Source organism: Pleurodeles waltl, chromosome 2_2 (assembly GCF_031143425.1).
Source record: "Pleurodeles waltl isolate 20211129_DDA chromosome 2_2, aPleWal1.hap1.20221129, whole genome shotgun sequence".
NCBI classification, from domain to species: domain Eukaryota; kingdom Metazoa; phylum Chordata; class Amphibia; order Caudata; family Salamandridae; genus Pleurodeles; species Pleurodeles waltl.
In genome coordinates, this window is record NC_090439.1 from 527,953,897 (window position 1) to 527,967,047 (window position 13,151).

Below are 13,151 nucleotides of genomic sequence, written 5' to 3' on the forward strand. Positions count from 1 at the left end.
AGACATTAGTCAATGTCGAGGCTGGCAGAGGAAAAATGGCCAACCTCAAAGGAGGTAGCAGTCAAGGTCACAAATCCCATCAACTTCGAGGGACAAAAATGCACCACCTTATGCTGCAGAAGGACCACGGTCGGCATTGACAAAGGTTTACATTTTGCCTACAGATTCAGCTGAATCAAGGCCTCATGGCCTCGTTCTCCATCCAGACAATCTCCATTGAACATATCACCACGTTGATTGGGGAGTTTACAGAAAAGACCTATGCCTCCATAACTCGGACTCAGAGTATTCACAAACATACTCCCCTTCAAGAGTCAAGCCACACGCCATCGCCTAAAGGGTCACCTCCTAGGTTCTCACCAGGTACACCATCTGTGCTACCTATTATTCCATCAGGGTCTTTAAGGAGCCTGCACTTTCTGTGACACAAGTCTCCTCACATGTCAAGAGGTCCACTGAGTCATCACTCTAGGTCCAAGGCAAGATCTAGAACAAGATCCACTTCTCAATCCAGGACATCTCATGATTTTACATCCAGACATAGCAGAAGATCACCCTTGGGGTCCACCACTTCATGTTCCTTAGTGCGGGAATACTCTCCTACCTTAATTGACACACGTCCTGCCAGAGAGTCCGCAGTTGATGATCTTTTAACTTTTAATGATGTCCTGATCAAGGGTGCAAGCAAGCAAACTGACCATTGACATCCCAAATATTACTACTATTTCTTCATCTGTCATTTTAAAAACCCTGCGTTCTAGAGCAGTAGCAAGGCCTTTCTTTCCACTGGTTCTGGGACTGTTGCAGCCCGCTATGGAGTTGTTTTTAACTCCTGCATCTTTGAAGTCCGCACCATCTTTGGTCCTTAAATATAAAGCTCCTAAAAAGGACCCTTTGTGTCTCAGAGCTGATCCACATCCGGATTCAGTAATAATGGCTGGGGCCTATAAATCACATTCTTCATTTTTGGTTGTTCCAGACAAAGAGTAAGCAGATAGACTCCATTCGTAAAAAGATGTATGGAACATCTGCATCTCAAATGAAGGTAGCAAGTGCTTCTGCATCCCAATTTTCAGAAAGCATTGGACATTTTTCAATTTCAAAGTAAGATCTCAACACTATCCGTACAAAATCCAAACGTTAGGCCTTAAGTCAGCTCCATGATCATTCACCAAGTGTATGGCTGTGGTCCAGAATACTTTAAAAAAAAAAAAAAAAAAAAAAAAGTTTTGAAAATAAACACATTTTCCTATTGACTATATATTCTCAATTTTGTTTTATGTATATTAATTAAACCAAGCAAAAGTGTCACATTTAATAGGTTGGTCTGCAGATAGGAGAGCTATTTAGAGGTAGCTGGAGAGCTACCAGCAGCTCACAAGCTACTCGTTGGAGAAACCTGTTGTACGGACTCTCCATCAATTAGTGAGACCGATTGTTTCCCTACTAAAGTTGTTGCCCTTTTGCATCTTCATAGTCCCTCATACAAGACTACACTTGAGGCCTCTGGATCAATGCCTAGAAGGCCAATAGAATCAGCTCTCCAGCTGTTGGGAAGACAAGGTGACAGTATAGCAGGCTGCAGGTCAGTCTCTCTCGTTAATCTCAATTGAAGAACCTTCTGGTAAGGGTACCATTTCATCAGGGTGTACCAAGTCAGACACCAATCACAGATGCTTCTCTCTAGGGATGGGGTGCTCAAATGAGCTCTCTTCCTACCAATGGAATTTGCTCGGACAAGGAAAGGACTTCTTACATCAGTATGCTGGAACTGAGAGCAGTTCACCTGGCTCTTACAACCTTCTTCCCATTGAAAATAATAAACTCTCTCCTTGTCCAAACCAACAACACAACACAACTATGCATTACTTGAACAAGCAGGGAGGGACTCACTCCCTTCCTTTGTCTCTCGAGGCTCGAGCCATTTGGAAATGGTTAATAGCCATTTATCTCCCAGGTATTCAAAATACCCAAGCAGACTCTCTTTCGAAATTCCCACAAAAATCACGACTGAACCTGAAGCAACAAGGTCTTGGAAGAAATTTTTCAGGAATTGCAATGCCCTCAAATAGTCTTGTTCACAGACGCAAACAACAAGAAATGCAAAGATTACGCATCCAAGTTCATCCAACCAGAGTTGCAGGGGAATACCCTTCTTCTCCATTTAGCTAAATCTGGCCCACAGTTTTCTTCCATTAAAGATGTAATCTTGTGGCTATTACACCCTATAAAAAAATCTCCTTCGCAGACATCTTTTAAAATTCCAATGGTCCAAGATTTTTTAGAAGGACTTAAAAAGGTGTTCCCTCCAATTAGGTCACCGTCTCCTCCTTTGGATCTTAATATTGTCCTTTCCAAACTCCTTGGTCCACAATTTGAACTGATACATAAAGCTTCTTCGCAACATCTCACATGGATAGCGCCTTAGTGCACACGGACCAAAATGGTTTTGTGTCCGCTCGCACCACCTCGTTGATTCTGCGGAGATTCTTTAGAATCCTTGAGTATGCCCTGGAGTGCTGGCCTAGGTTGGGATGCTTGGTCCTAGATCTAGAGAAGGCCTTCGACTCTCTGGAGTGGCCTTTTACTGTTTGCGGACCTGCCGGGATCGGGCTTTGGGACTTAATTCCTTTGCCTCATACGTCTCCTATACACACTGCCGACCACCGGAGTAAAAACGAGGACCCTCATATCTGACGCAATCGAATTACACAGGGGCACGTGTCAGGGGTGCCCCCTCTCTCCATTACTGTTCTCCCTGGCAATAGAACTGTTGGTAGTGGACGTACACATGCAGGGCAAACTATGGGGAATAACCCTCAGTGATGGCACACATGCCATCTCACTTGATGTGGACAGTATACTCCTATACCTCAAGGATATGGGGGTGAGTGTCGGCACTCTGACGCACATCCTCAGTACATATGCTGAACTCTCTGGCCTACGAGTCAATTGGGCCAAGTCCTGCCTTGTTCCGCTGATCCTTGCAGCACTTGACCCACAGCTTATGTTGCTTGAGGTCCCAGTTACCTGCCACATTCAGGTGTCTGGGAATCAGGATGGATCACATGCACACAGACCTGCTGGATGGCAAATTTACGCATGTGGTCACATTGCTGAGAGCAGAAATGTCATTCTTGGCAACGCTTCCACAGTTGATGGCGGTGCGAGTAGCCCCCTGAAGATGGTTTTACTCCCTAGACTGTTAATTTTTTTTGCGAACCTGCCACTGTACATTCCACCTTTATTTGTTCAAATCCTTGAAAGTGCAGTCAGAACTTCATACGGACCACCTCTCGCTGCTAGATAGCACTCGATAAGCTATCTGCCGACTAGCTGTGGCGGCCTGGCAGTCTTAAACTCCGAGCACTACTATCTCACATCCCAGCTGTAGTGGGTGGTACGCTGGTTAGCTGGGTGGCAGCTGTCAGATACCACAGCTCTACTGCCTGCTTGGGGGACAACTAAAATGTTAGATTTGTTTCATACTTGCACTAAATTAACTCTACCCAAGCCCACACTCCTACAAGTAGCATGCTGATGTTAGTTTTGCAGCCTGTCCCTCACAGTAGGAACATTGACATACACTCCCTCATTGGCTCTGCTGGGAACACCGAGGGGGAAACGCATTATCTCCAGAACTGAGTTGACTTCCTGGCACGAAGCGGAGATACATAGTGTTGAGGACCTCTACGAAAACAGGAAACTACTCACTTGTGAAGCACTGATTGAAGGGGGAGGGCTTCAGCCTGACCTATTCCTCTTGTATAACTCGCTCATCAGAAAAATGCGTGGGGAGACATGGCAGTAGAGCCACCGATGCACAACAACGTGCTTGGCAGTGGCAGGCATCTGACTTGCTGGGTAGCTGAATACTTGCGCATGCACACATCACCGCCACTCACGTCACTCCGCGCTCATTGGGAGCACGATCTTGGTAGGCCATGCCCAGACAAGGAGTGGTCCATAATACTGGGGGGCCTGCTAGCGTTCCCAGGAACGCCCATTTCGGATTAATGCAGTTGTACATTGTTCACAGAGCCTATCTCACACCAGCCAGAATTAATGCATATTTTCACTGAGCGGGCTCTAAGTGCCCTTGATGTCACCTGGCCGACGCAGACCTTAAAAATATACTATGGTCTTGCCCTCGACTGCAATACATGACCTTGAGACAGCACAAGCGTGACACCCACCTCTGAGCCTGTGCCCTTGGCAGGGCTGGTCTCTTCCCCCTCCCCCCTTTGAACTTGCTGGGCCCCGAAACGCACTGAACCCAGCCTGAATGTGCCCTATGCACCACGAAGTTTTGAATACGAAGAAAGCTTGCTGTTATATGTTCCCGTTATATTTTATGGAGTCAAAACGCTGTTGGATGGGACCTCTGATCTATTGAGTATTCTGTCGGATATCCTTAAAGTTTGTTGGAAATGTCACGTTACCATGTACAAAATATGTTGTTTATCTCTGTTTATAGTTACATTAAGTATGTGAGAACTATGCACTTACTGCAATATTATGTACTATACAGGCTGATCTACCCTTAAGGATACCATTTACTTATGAAGGCTTATATCTGTCAGAGCTAGATCACCAAGCTCGCTGTTTAACAGATCGTATTCCACTGTAATGCGTTTATTGGAGCCCAGCTGACCATTGCATGAACTGTCAAATGTTGTACCTTTAAATTGTATTGTATTTTGATTGTCAAACTCAATAAACAGGTTTAAAAAAAAAAATGATGTTTAGGGATTCTTGCAGGATCTTCCATTTTGTGCACCTTGGAAGTGGATACGCATTAGCTGCTTGGAAAGTAAAAATATTTTTTGGGGTTGTTTAGTTTTGGAGAATATTCTCTTTGCAGCAGGATTGCCAGGCATATTAAAAAGAATGCAAAATAATGATGAAAATTACCGAATAGGAAAACAGTCCTTTAACTGGCACACTTCTCTAGTAATAGCAGATGATCTATTTTTTTTTTTTTTTTTTTTTTTTAACATATCTTTATTAGGTATGTAAACCAGAACAGATAAAAACATATGGGAGCTGATACAGTATACAAGCCTAGTGACCATCAATACAGTAACATTCATACAAGAACAATGCAGTGCAATCATTCTCAGAAGCGATCATTATATGGGAGAGATCTTTGTATCCGAGTTTTCACATTGCAAGGAAAACAGAGCAGTGGTATACATTCTAGGACATAATCAAGACCACCTCTTAGAGCCTATGGTGATCCGCCCACCCAACCAACACTCGCCGTAAATGAAGAGTAATTCATCAGCAATGTCTGAAAATCGTGAATATGTAAGATCTGTCCACAGTATTGTGGTCTGGTCCTTTTGTTCGTCTCTAGTATTTTCACCTCCAGTTTCTGCATCTATAAGTCCCAAATGGAGACTGCCTCCCCTCCCCAGTCTGTCACACTTCTGTGTTGAGCTTCTGCGAGCACTGCCGACTCTGCCTTGGCCCATCTCAGCATGATATGAAGCCAAGTCGTTGTCAGGTGCCTGTATGGATTTTCATGCCATAGTGATCTGAAGCTTGAACAGGATGAGTGCTAGATCGATGAGTCTATGGAGGTATTTGCCCTCCTTGGCTTGAGGCCAAATACCCAGTAAGCAACACTCTGGGGTGTAGGAAAATACCCTCTTTTTCACATGTTACTCCCATTTTCTTCCTGATGTCAGTGTGTTTGACTGTGTTCACTGGGATCCTGCTAACCAGGACCCCAGTGATTATACTCTCTCTCCTCTAAATGTTGTCACTGCATACTGGTAACCCAGTATTTCACCCAAAACTGGCATACTGGTCCCCCCTTATAAGTCCTCAGTATATGGTACCTAGGTACCCAGGGCATCCAGGAGATCCCTATGGTCTGCAGCATTTCTTTTGCCACCCATAGAGAACCCATGCAAAGGCTTCTACAGGACTGCTATTGCAGCCTGTGTGAAAAGGTGCATGCACCCTTTCACTGCCATTTACACTGCACCAGGTCACTTATAAGTCACCCCTATTGCAGGCCTTCCAGCCCTGAAGGTAGGGTGCAGAGTACCTGTGTGTGAGGGCACCCCTGCACTAGCAGAGGTGCCCCCACGACCTCCAGGACCATTTTCCCTGACTTTGTGAGTTTGGGGACACCATTTTACGCTTGCACTGGACATAGGTCACCACCTATGTCCAGCTTCAAAATGGTAACTCCGAATATGGCCATGTTTGGTGTCCAACATGTTGGAAACACACGCCAAGGCTTTTGCAAGCATTGGTTGCATGATTCCAAGGACTCTGGGGGCTCCTTTGACAACCCCCAGTACTGCCATTACAGCCTTCTGAGGTTTTCCAAGCAGCACCAGCTGCTACCACCTCTGACAGGTTTCTGCCCTCCTGTTGCTTGAACAGCACAATCCCAGGAAGGCAGAACTAAGGATTTCCTTTTGGAGAGGGGTCTTACATCCTCTCCTTTTGAAAATAGGTGTTACATGCTTTGGAGAAGTAGCCTCCCCAAGCCTCTGGAAATGCTTTGATGGGTACAGATTGTGCCCTCCTTGCATAATCCAGTCTACACAAGTTCAGGGACCCCCAGTCCCTGCTCTGGGGTTAAACTGGACAGAGAAAAGGGGAGTGACCACCCCTCTGTCCAGCACCACCCACGGGTGGTGCTCAGAGTTCCTGCAGAGGGTCTCTGGGTTTTGCCATCTTGGAATCCAAGTTGCCATGGAACTCTGGGAGCATCTGAGTGGCCAGAGCCAGCAGGTGACGTCAGAGCCCTCCCCCGAAAGGTGCTTACCTGTTTAGCTGACCAGTCACCATTTCAGGGCTATTTAGGGTCTCTCTTGGGTAGTTCTTCAGATTTGGATTGCAAGACTCCAGCAGGAATCCTCTGCATCCTTTACTTTACCTTCTTACTGAAGAAACTGCATCTGGACCCTCCAGGAACTGTACGAACTGCAACAAAGAAGCAAAGACTGCTTCTGCAACATTGTATCTTCAGGTCCTGCCAGCAACTGCAACTGTTTCCAGGCCGTGCATCCTCCGAGGACAGCGAGTCTTCAGCATGCACCAGAAAAATAAAGGGCTCGCTGAAGGAAAGTACCATCTTGCCTGGCATGTTACCCCCATATTTCACTGTATATATGTTGTTTTAGTCTGTGTCACTGGGACCCTGCCAGGCAGGACCCCAGTGCTCATAAGTATGTGCCCTGTATGTGTTCCCTGTGTGATGATTAACTGTCTCACTGAGGCTCTGCTAACCAGAACCTCAGTGGTTATGCTCTCTCTGCTTTCCAAATTGTCACTAACAGGCTAGTGACCAATTTCACCAATTCACATTGGCATACTGGAACACCCTTATAATTCCCTAGTATATGGTACTGAGGTACCCAGGGTATTGGGGTTCCAGGAGATCCCTATGGGCTGCAGCATTTCTTTTGCCACCCATAGGGAGATCTGACAATTCTTACACAGGCCTGCCAGTGCAGCCTGAGTGAAATAACGTCCACGTTATTTCACAGCCATTTACCACTGCACTTAAGTAACTTATAAGTCACCTATATGTCTAACCTTCACCTGGTGAAGGTTGGGTGCAAAGTTACTTAGTGTGAGGGCACCCTGGCACTAGCCAAGGTGCCCCCACATCGTTCAGGGCAAATTCCCCAGACTTTGTGAGTGCGGGGGACACCATTACACGCGTGCACTATACATAGTATAGCGTCACAATGGTAACTCCGAACATGGCCATTTAACATGTCTAAGATCATGGAATTGTCACCCCAATGCCATTCTGGCATTGGGGAGACAATTCCATGATCCCCCGGGTCTCTAGCACAGAACCCGGGTACTGCCAAACTGCCTTTCCGGGGTCTCCACTGCAGCTGCTGCTGCCAACCCCTCAGACAGGTTTCTGCCCTCCTGGTGTCCAGGCAGCCCTGGCCCAGGAAGGCAGAACAAAGGATTTCCTCTGAGAGAGGGTGTGACACCCTCTCCCTTTGGAAATAGGTGTGATGGCTGGGGAGGAGTACCCTCCCCCAGCCTCTGGAAATGCTTTGATGGGCACAGATGCTGCCCATCTCTGCATAAGCCAGTCTACACCGGTTTAGGGATCCCCCAGCCCTGCTCTGGCGCGAAACTGGACAAAGGAAACGGGAGTGACCACTCCCCTGACCTGCACCTCCCAGGGGAGGTGCCCAGAGCTCCTCCAGTGTGTCCCAGACCTCTGCCATCTTGGAAACAGAGGTGTTGCTGGCACACTGGACTGCTCTGAGTGGCCAGTGCCAGCAGGTGACATCAGACTCCTTCTGATAGGCTCTTACCTCTCTTAGTAGCCAATCCTCCTTCCTAGGTAGCCAAACCTCCTTTTCTGGCTATTTAGGGTCTCTGCTTTGGGGAATTCTTGAGATCCCGAATGCAAGAGCTCACCAGAGTTCCTCTACATCTCCCTCTTCACCTTCTGCCAAAGGATCGACTGCTGACTGCTCAGGACGCCTGCAAAACCGCAACAAAGTAGCAAAGACGACTACTGCAACCTTGTATCGCTTCATCCTGCTGGCTTTCTCGCCTGTTTCCTGGTGGTGCATGCTCTGGGGGTAGCCTGCCTCCTTCTTGCACCAGGAGCACTGAAGAAATCTCCTGTGGGTCGACGGAATCTTCCCCCTGCAACCGCAGGCAACAAAAGACTGCATCACCGGTCCTCTGGGTCCCCTCTCAGCACGACGAGCGTGGTCCCTGGAACTCGGCAACTCTGTCCAAGCGACTCTCACAGTCAAGTGACTCTTCAGTCCAAGTTTGGTGGAGGTAAGTCCTTGCCTCCCCATGCTAGACTGCATTGCTGGGTACCGCGTGATTTGCAGCGGCTCCGGCTCCTGTGCACTCTTCCAGGATTTCCTTCGTGCACAGCCAAGCCTGGGTCCCCGACACTCTAACCTGCAGTGCACAACCTTCTGAGTTGTCCTCCGGCGTCGTGGGACTCCATTTTCTGACTTTGGGTGGACTCCGGTTCACTCCTCTTCTAAGTGCCTGTTCCGGTACTTCTGCGGGTGCTGCCTGCTTCTGTGAGGGCTCCCTGACTTGCTGGGCGCCCCCTCTGTCTCCTCATCCAAGTGGCGACATCCTGGTCCCTCCTGGGCCACAGCAGCATCCAAAAACCCTAACCGCGACCCTTGCAGCTAGCAAGGCTTGTTTGCGGTCTTTCTGCGTGGGAACACCTCTGCAAGCTTCTTCACGACGTGGGACATCCATCCTCCAAAGGGGAAGTTCCTAGTCCTCTTCGTTCTTGCAAAACACCAAGCTTCTTCCATCCGGTGGCAGCTTCCTTGCACCCTCAGCTGGCATTTCCTGGGCATCTGCCCACTCTCGACACTGTCGCGACTCTTGGACTTGGTCCCCTTGTCTTACAGGTACTCAGGTCCAGAAATCCGCTGTTGTTGCATTGCTGGTGTTGGTTTTCCTTGCAGAATCCCCCTATCACGACTTCGGTGCTCTCTGGGGGTTGTAGGTGCACTTTACACCTACCTTACAGGGTCTTGGGGTGGGCTATTTTTCTATCCCTCACTGTTTTCTTACAGTCCCAGCGACCCTCTACAAGCTCACATAGGTTTGGGGTCCATTCGTGGTTCGCATTCCACTTTTGGAGTATATGGTTTGTGTTGGCCCTATACCTATGTGCTCCTATTGCAATCTATTGTAACGTTACACTGCTTGCATTACTTCCTTTTGCTATTACTGCATAATTTTGGTATTGTGTACATATATCTTGTGTATATTTGGCATCCTCATACTGAGGGTACTCACTGAGATACTTTTGGCATATTGTCATAAAAATAAAGTACCTTTATTTTTAGTACTTCTGTGTATTGTGTTTTCTTATGATATTGTGCATATGACACCTGTGGTATAGTAGGAGCTTTGCATGTCTCCTAGTTCAGCCTAAGCTGCTCTGCTATAGCTACCTTCTATCAGCCTAAGCTGCTAGAAACACCTCTTCTACACTAATAAGGGATAACTGGACCTGGCACAAGGTGTAAGTACCTCTGGTACCCACTACAAGCCAGGCCAGCCTCCTACACTCACCCTTGAAGTGAAGGAGTTACTTCCCTGCTTCAGCAGGCACCCCTCTGCAGCGACAACTTGTGGCATGGGTCCCCACTCCTGATGAAGTGCGTGAATCCAGCAATACGGGTGGCAGACTGAAGTGCTCCTGACGTCCAACTGTCCAACTTTGGTGGAGGTAAGAGCTTGCCTCCCCATGCAAGACAGTACCCTGTGCACCACGTTTTTTGCAGTTGCCAAGACTTGTTGGCATCCTTCCACAAAGTTCTTCGTACACCATGCAGCTCCGGCCCCCAGCACTCCATACTGCGACGCACAGCTTCCTGAGTGGCTCTCCGGCGGCGTGGGATCCCTTTGTGTAGTGCTGCGTGGGCCTTTATTTGCACCTTCTTTCCCATGCTGTGGGACTCCTGTGCGCGCTGCCTGGTCTTCTGAGGGCTCTCTGAGTTGCTGAGAGCCCCCTCTGATTCCCCATTCTGGCTAGAGTCTACCAGTCCCTCCTGGTCCCGGGCAATGACATTTTCCGCTAACCACGAGCTTTGCATGTGCCAAGGCTTTTTGCCGGAATTCAGCGACGCAAACCAGACTGCAATCATCCATCCGGCGTGGGACATCATCTGCACCAACCAGGAACCCGCATCAGTCTTCTTGGGTGCAGTACTGACTGTTGTTCTTCACCAGTGGTTCTTCTTTTGCTCCTTCATCCGGGTTAGCAGGGGCTCCTGTTCTTCCTGGACTCTTCAGTGCTTCTTCGACTTGGTCCCCTTCTTCCACGGGTCTTCAGGTCCAGGAATCCATCGTTGGTGTCTTGCAGTCTCTTCTGGTTCTTGCATAATCTTCTTTCTTGTGTTCTTGTGTGTTCTAGGAAAGTTACTGTGATCTACACCTGCTTTCCTGGGCTCTAGGGTGGATTCTATTACTTATCTTTGGTGTTTTCTAATACACCCAGTGCCCATCTACACACTACACTTGTCTAGTTGGGAAACCGTCATTCACATTCCACTTTCTTAGCATATTGTTTGTGTTCCCCCCAGGCCCATTTCTAACTATTGTGATTTTCATTATTTGCACTAACTGTTTTTACAGCTATTTGTGTATACTAGGGTATATAATTTGTGTATTACTTACCTTCTAAGGGAGTATGGTCTTTTTGACATTTGTGTCACCAAAATGAAGTCCCTTTATTTTTGTAACCGTGAGTATTTTCTCTCATGTGTGTGAGTACTGTGTGACTACAGTGGTATTGCATGAGCTTTGCATGTCTCCTAGTTAGGCCTTGCTGCTCATCCTCCCGTAGAGAGCCTGGCTTCTAGACACTGCCTACAATTTACTAATAAGTGATAACTGGACCTGGTATAAGTTATAAGTACCTTAGGTACCCACTACAAACCAGACCAGCCTCCTACATGGGGTAGGTGGGCCCGCAGTGTTGGCTAAGGATGATGTGATCAGCGCCACCTCTGTCCAGGCTAGCTGTACACCTGGGCAGTCCCATACCATGTGTAGAAAGCCCACATCCGTGGCCCCATATGGTGGGCAACTGAGGTTGGCCACCGGGAACATGTGGGAAATGTGATGGGATGTGGGGTGTAAGGTATGTCTGAAGTTAGTAGTTGATTTGAGTAAAACATAAACTTGTATTTCTAGAGACGCCTTTAATATGGTGCATGGTTTATCCATCAAGGGGCGACTGAGATCTGCCACCCAACTCTCCTTACCTCTAATGGCTTGTCCATGTTCCCAGAGGGTTGCATAAAGGGCAGTGATGATCGTGCCTGTACCCTCGTATGCCAACACTGTCTTAGGTTCCGCTAGTTCACGACCCCACATGGAAGCTAACATGGCAAACAATCCCGTAGGTTAGGAACTGTCCAGCTGGGAAATGTAAAACTTGTCTGTGAGGTCAGAGAAGGGGCTTAACGCTGTGTCAATGTAGAAGTCCCCTATTCAAGTCACTCCTGCTTCCTTCCAACTAGTCATATCTTGGGTGCGCAGGAAACCTTGTAAGGCCAGCATCTGCCATAGTCTTATCAACTGTCAGTGCGAAGGGGAAGTGCTGCAGCTTTGGACGCATGCCTGCCAGCATCGTCTGGATACTGTCATCTGTGGTGAGTGTCCTGGGAGGCAGAGGATGAGGGCTCTGTATAAATGTGGATCCCCACAAGAATACCCTTGAACTCTGCTCTTTCAACACACGGGGTCGTCCCCAACCACCGCAGGGGCCACTGCAACTGGGCAGCTGCGAAGTAAAATGCAAAATCCCCCTTATAGTGGGTGGTATAATTTCTCAAGAGCGACCCAGCATCACTTCCTGCTCCATATGAGATCTACCGATATCCATTGTAACTCAGAGAAGAAATGTCTAGGGAGGCACTAGTGGAAGTGCCGAAAAACAGTAGAAGAGAGTGGTTAACACCAGCATCTTCAGTATGGCCACTCAGCCCATAAGGGACAATGGGAGAGACATCCAAAATGGCAACAAACCGAGCCAATGGCCCTGTGGAGGTTCTCTGCAAAGAGGTCTGCATCAGAGTGATATACCTTAATACCTAAGTATTTAAAGATGTTGCATTGTCATTGGATGCACACCAGCAGGAGAGCACATTGCTTGGGGGGTGGGGTGTGCAATTACAGGTTTTGCCCAGTTCATCCGCAATCCATCCAGACATTGCCCCAATGTCCTCTAGCAACGCCATCACCTCAGGCAGCAAGGTTGCCAGGTCTTTCAGATAAATTAGCGAGTCCTCTGCATATAGGGAGACAATATTGTGGACTCCCCAAATCTGTCTACCAGTCGTCGGCACACATATGCAGGCAAAGGGCTCCATGGCCAGTGCACCAAGAAAAGTAGAGGGGGCATCCTTATTGGTTGCCTCTACAGATGTCAAATTTATAATGTACCGACTGGTCTTAACTCTCACGCAGTGGTGTCCGTAGAGGACCCTGAGCGACTTGATATAGCCTGGTCCCACCTGCATCACTTCAAATTTCACAAATAGGTAATATCATCCCAGAGTGTCAAATGCATTCTCTCTATCAAGTGACATTGCCTTGTGAACACCAGTGGTATGGAACCCTGCACGCAGTAGTCGTAGTAAGTGATG

The 13,151-nt window shown here is 47.9% G+C and overlaps 1 protein-coding gene across 1 annotated transcript in view; it reads left to right on the forward strand.

Annotated features, from left to right (window-relative positions):
• PSMA8 (proteasome 20S subunit alpha 8) overlaps positions 1-13,151 on the forward strand; it is a 359,192-nt gene that overhangs the window by 95,252 nt on the left and 250,789 nt on the right. The window lies entirely within an intron of this gene.